At 36.0% G+C, this 5,897-nt stretch overlaps 1 non-coding gene across 1 annotated transcript; it reads left to right on the top strand.

The window, feature by feature from the left end:
• The first annotated feature begins 357 nt into the window (after positions 1-357).
• LOC130984625 (small nucleolar RNA R71) lies at positions 358-465 on the top strand. Its single transcript, XR_009088543.1, has one exon. It is a non-coding gene; the product is annotated as a small nucleolar RNA R71 (small nucleolar RNA).
• The last annotated feature ends 5,432 nt before the right edge of the window (positions 466-5,897 follow it).

Below are 5,897 nucleotides of genomic sequence, written 5' to 3'. Positions count from 1 at the left end.
CTCAGGATCATAAGCTTCTTCTTCAGAAGATGCCTCTTTAGTACTGTTGGATGTATTTTGCCATCCATTCAGACTTTGAGAAATCATGTTGACTTGCTGAGTCAACATTTTGTTCTGAGCCAATATGGCATTCAGAGCATCACTTTCAAGAACTCCCTTCCTATGAGGCGTCCCATTATTCACGGAATTCCTCTCAGAAGTGTACATGAATTGGTTATTTGCAACCATGTCAATAAGTTCTTGAGCTTCTGCAGGCGTTTTCTTTAGGCGAATAGATCCACCTGCAGAATGGTCCAGTGACATCTTAGAGAACTCAGATAGACCATAATAGAATATATCTAAAATGGTCCACTCTGAAAGCATGTCAGAAGGACACCTTTTGGTCATCTGCTTGTATCTTTCCCAAGCTTCATAGAGGGATTCACCATCTTTTTGTTTGAAGGTCTAAACATCCACTCTAAGCTTGCTCAGCTTTTGAGGAGGAAAGAACTTAGCCAAGGAGGCCGTGACCAGCTTATCCCAAGAGTCCAGGCTATCTTTAGGTTGTGAATCTAACCATGTTCTAGCTCTGTCTCTTACAGTAAAAGGGAAAAGCATAAGCCTGTAGACTTCAGGATCTACTCTATTAGTCTTAACAGTCTCACAGATATGCAAGAACTCAGTTAAAAACTGGTAGGGATCTTCTGATGGAAGTCCATGAAACTTGCAGTTCTGTTGCATTAGAGCAACTAGTTGAGGCTTTAGCTCAAAATTGTTTGCTCCAATGGCAGGGATTGAGATGCTTCTTCCATCAAATTTGGAAGTAGGTGTAGTATAATCACCAAGCATCCTCCTTGCATTATTATTGTTGGGTTCGGCTGCCATATCCTTTTCTTGTTCGAAAATTTTAGTAAGGTTGTCTCTGGCTTGTTGTAATTTAGCTTCTCTTATTTTCCTCTTCAGACTCCTTTCAGGTTCAGGATCAGCTTCAACAAGAATGTCTTTTTCCTTGTTCCTGCTCATATGAAAGAGAAGAGAACAGAAAAAGAAGAGGAATCATCTATGTCACAGTATAGAGATTCCTTTATGTTAGTAGAAGAAGAAAGGAATAAAAGGAGGAAAAGGTAAGAATCCAAACACAAGGGGGAGGAATGAGTTCGAATTCTTGAGTAGAAGAGAAGTGTTAGTAGATAAATAAATAAATAGAAGAAGGTGAGAGAGAGGATTTTCGAAAATAAATTTTGAAAAAAGGTTAGTGATTTTCAAAAATTAAGAGAAGGAATAAACTTAAAATTAAAATTTGAAATAATTAGTTAATTAAAAGAATTTTGAAAAAGAGGGGGGTAATTTTCGAAAATTAGAGAGAGAAGAGTAGTTACGTAGTTTTGAAAAAGATAAGAAATAGTAAAACAAACAAAAAGTCAATTAGTTAGTTGAAAAAGATTTGAAATTCAATTTTGAAAAGATAAGAAGTTAGGAAAGATATTTTGAAATCAAATTTTTGAAAAAGATATGATTGAATAAGATATTTTGGACACAATTTGATTTTAAAAATTAAAATTGATTACTTGACTAACAAGAAACTAAAAGATATGACTCTAGAATTTAAGGATTGAACTTTTCTTAACAAGAAAGTAACAAACTTCAAATTTTTGAATCAATCACATTAATTGTTGGCGAAGTTTTCAATTTTGAAGTAAAGATAAGAAAAGATTTTGAAAATAAATTTAAAAAATTTTCAAAAATAATAAAAAAAATGAAAAAGATTTGATTTTTGAAAAAGATTTTGAAAAGATAGGATTTTTAAACTTGAAAAATTGACTTGACTTATAGGAAATAGCTAAGTTTTGAAAATTTTTGACTAAGTCAACTCAAAATTTCAAAAATTATGAGTAAAATAAGGAAAAGATTTTTTTTGAATTTTTAATGAGGAAAGAAAAAAAACACAAAAATGACTCACAACATGAAATTTATGAATCAAAACACATGATGTATGCAAGAACACTATGAATGTCAAGATGAACACCAAGAACACTTTGAAGATCAAGATGAACATCAAGACTTATTTTTGAAAAATTTTAAAGAAAAGAAAAACATGCAAGATACCAAACTTAGAAATTTTTAATGCTTAGACACTATGAATGCAAAAATGCATATGAAAAACAATAAAAGACACAAAACAAGAAAATATGAAGATCAAACAAGAAGACTTACCAAGAACAACTTGAAGATCATGAAGAACACATGCATGAATTTTCGAAAAAAAAAGAATGCATAAATTTTAAAAACATGCAATTGACACCAAACTTAAAATTTAACTCAAGACTCAAACAAGAACACAAAATATTTTTAGTTTTTTATGATTTTATTAATTTTTTTGGTTTTTTTCGAAAATTATTATTAGAAAAACGAAAAACAAAGAAAAATAAATTTTTGAAAAATTTTTTAAAACTTTTTTGAAAAGAAAATTACCTAATCTGAGCAACAAGATGAACCGTCAGTTGTCCAAACTCGAACAATCCCCGGCAACGGCGCCAAAAACTTGGTGCACGAAATTGTGATCTCTAACAATGGCATTCAACTTGGTATGCGCATTTATAACTCAGCACTTTCTTCACAACCTCGCATCACTAACCAGCAAGTGTACTGGGTCGTCCAAGTAATAAACCTTACGTGAGTAAGGGTCGATCCCACAGAGATTGTTGGTATGAAGCAAGCTATGGTCATCTTGTAAATCTCAGTTAGGCGGATTCAATTGGTTATAATGGTTTTCGAAAATAATAATAAATAACACATAAAATAGATGAACGAGATACTTATGTAAATCCTTGGTGTAAATTTCAGATAAGTGTATGAAGATGATGTGTTCCTTTTGAATCTCTGCTTTCTTACTGCTTCATCCAACCATTCTTACTCCTTTCCATGGCAAGCTGTATGTAGGGTGTCACCGTTGTCAATGACTACTTCCCATCCTCTCAGTGAAAATGGTCCTCTACGGTTTCCCGCATGGCTAATCAGCTGTTGGTTCTCGATCATGTCGGAATAAGATCCATTGATCCTTTTGCGTCTGTCACTACGCCCCACAATCGCGAGTTTGAAGCTCATCACAGTCATTCAATCCCTGAATCCTGCTCGAAATACCACAGACAAGGTTTAGACTTTCCAGATTCTCATGAATGCTGCCAATGGGTTCTAGCTTATACCACGAAGACTCTGATCTCACGGAATGGAAGGCTCGGTTGTCAGGTGAGGGCAACCATGCGTCGTGCATCAGGAATCCAAGAGATACACACTCTAGCTCTTACTTGTAGAACGGAGGTGGTTGTCAGGCACGCGTTCATAAGGATGGATGATGATGAGTCTCACGGATCATCACATCCATCAGGTTGAAGTACGAGTGATATCTTAGAATAAAAATAAGCTTGAATTGAATAAAAGACAGTAGTGATTGCATTAATTCTCGAGGTACAGTAGAGCTCCACACCTTAATCTATGGTGTGTAGAAACTGTACCGTTGAAAATACATAAGTGATGGTCCAGGCATGACCGAATGGCCAGCCCCCAAAATGTGATAGGAATTCGAATAATAGGGAAAAGGACCCCTAGTACAATAGTAAAAAGTTCTATTTATACTAAACTAGCCACTAGGGTTTACAGAAATAAGTCTAAGTGCAGAAATCCACTTCTGGGACCCACTTTGGTGTGTGCTTGGGTTGAGCTTAAGCTTTACACGAGCTAAGGATTCTATTGGAGTTAAACGTCAAGTTGTAACGTCTGTTTGGCGTTTAACTCTGGTTTGTGACGTGTTTCTGGCGTTTGACTCCAGAATGCAGCATGGAACTGGCGTTGAATGCCAGTTTGCATCATCTAATCTTGAATAAGTTATGGACTATTATATATTGCTGGAAAGCTCTGGATGTCTACTTTCCAACGCCATTGAGAGCGCGCCATTTGAGGTTCTGTAGCTCCAGAAAATCCATTTCGAGTGCAGGGAGGTTAGGATCCAACAGCATCAGCAGTCCTTTGTCAGCCTGAATCAGATCTTTGCTCAGGTCCCTCAATTTCAGCCAGAAAATACCTGAAATCATAGAAAAATGCACAAACTCATAGTAAAGTCCAAAAATGTGAATTTTACATAAAAATAATAAAAGCATCCCTAAAAGTAGCTAGATCCTACTAAAAACTACCTAAAAACAATGCCAAAAAGCGTATAAATTATCCGCTCATCAGACTACTACACCAAGTGGGTGGAAGCCTAGTCACTAGCCAGAATATCTTCAGCAAATTGCCGAAAATTCATGTGGAGACAAGTGGTCACCAGATTCAGAATCCCGAAAACCGTCATATCGGATAACGGAACACAGTTCACCGGCAAAAAATTCAAAGAATTCCTAGCAGGACTAGGAATAAAGCAAAAGTTTTCCTCAATTGAGCACCCCCAAACCAACGGCCAAGTAGAGGCAGCTGATAAACCACTATTCTATGGTTTATATTGTATTTAATTGAGTGGTTTTATCAAGCTTTTCACCCACTTATTCATATGATTTGCATGATTTTACAATTCCTTTCTAGTTTAGTTCTATGATTGAAAACATGCTCTTTGGTCTTAATTTAGCTAATCTTCATCCTCTCCTATTACCATTCGATGCCTTGATCTGTGTGTTAAGTGTTTCAGGCTTCATAGGCAGGAATGGCTTAGAGAATAAAGAGGAAGCATGCAAGAATAGAAGGAACACAAGGATTTGAGGAGATGACCAGCGAGAAGTCACGCGGTCGCATGGCTCACACAACCGCGTGAAATGGAAGAAATCAGAGTGACGCGATCGCGTGCCTGATGCGACCGCGCGGATTGGAAGCTGCACGAACAACGCGAATGCGTGGATGACGTGGACGCGTGATGTGCGCGATCTGCAGAATTACAAAAGTCGCTGGCAGAGATTTTGGGCCGCATTTCAACCCAGTTTTTGGCCCAGAAACACAAATTAAAGTTAGAGAACATGCAGAGACTCAACATGCTATTCATTACTCACAATTTTAGGTTTTAGATGTAGTTTTTAGAGAGAGAGGTTCTCTCCTCTCTCTTAGGATTTAGGATTAGGGTTAGGATTAGGATTTCAACTTCTTCATCACAGGTTCAATGTTCCTTCAATTTATTTTCTACTTTTATTTATTACTTTAGTTGATTATTTGATGTTGCCAATTTGGCTTATGGATTTCTATGTTCAATCTAACTTTCTATTTAATATAATTTGAGGTATTTCAGACTTATGATTGTTTTCTCTAATTTATGTTATTAATGTTTGGGCTCTATCCAAATTATTTTCATTCAAGTAGATTTTATTCCCTTTTGGCTTTGGTTGATTAAATGGTAACTCTTGAGTTGTCAAACTCATTGTTGACTGAAAATTGGGATCCTTCAAGAATTAATTCGAGTTCCCATAACTCTAGCCTTTCCCAAGGAAACACTAGGACCTGAGAAATTAAAATCAATTCATCCACTTGACTTACGTTCATAGTTAGAGGTTGACTTAGTGGGAGAAAAATCCAATTCTCATCACAATTGATAAGGATAACTAGGATAGGAATTCCAGTTTCTCATACCTTGCCAAAAGTCTATTTTACAGTTATTTGTTTATTTTACTTGCCATTTAAATTACTTGTTCCTCATCTTTAAAACCCCGATTTATAATCTTCATAACCAATAATAAGAACATACCTCCCTGCAATTCCTTGAGAAGACGACCCGAGGTTTAAATACTTTGGTTATCAGTTTATTTAGGGGTTTGTTACTTGTGACAACCAAAACGTTTGTAAGAAAGGTTGATTTCCTGGTTTAGTAACTATACTTACAACGAGAGTTTACTATAACTTCTAAACCATCAATCTTCAGTTCTTCAAAATGGCGTCGTTGCCGGGGA

Source organism: Arachis stenosperma, chromosome 5 (assembly GCF_014773155.1).
Source record: "Arachis stenosperma cultivar V10309 chromosome 5, arast.V10309.gnm1.PFL2, whole genome shotgun sequence".
Taxonomy (NCBI): domain Eukaryota; kingdom Viridiplantae; phylum Streptophyta; class Magnoliopsida; order Fabales; family Fabaceae; genus Arachis; species Arachis stenosperma.
This window is presented reverse-complemented; position numbering and strand designations above follow the sequence as displayed.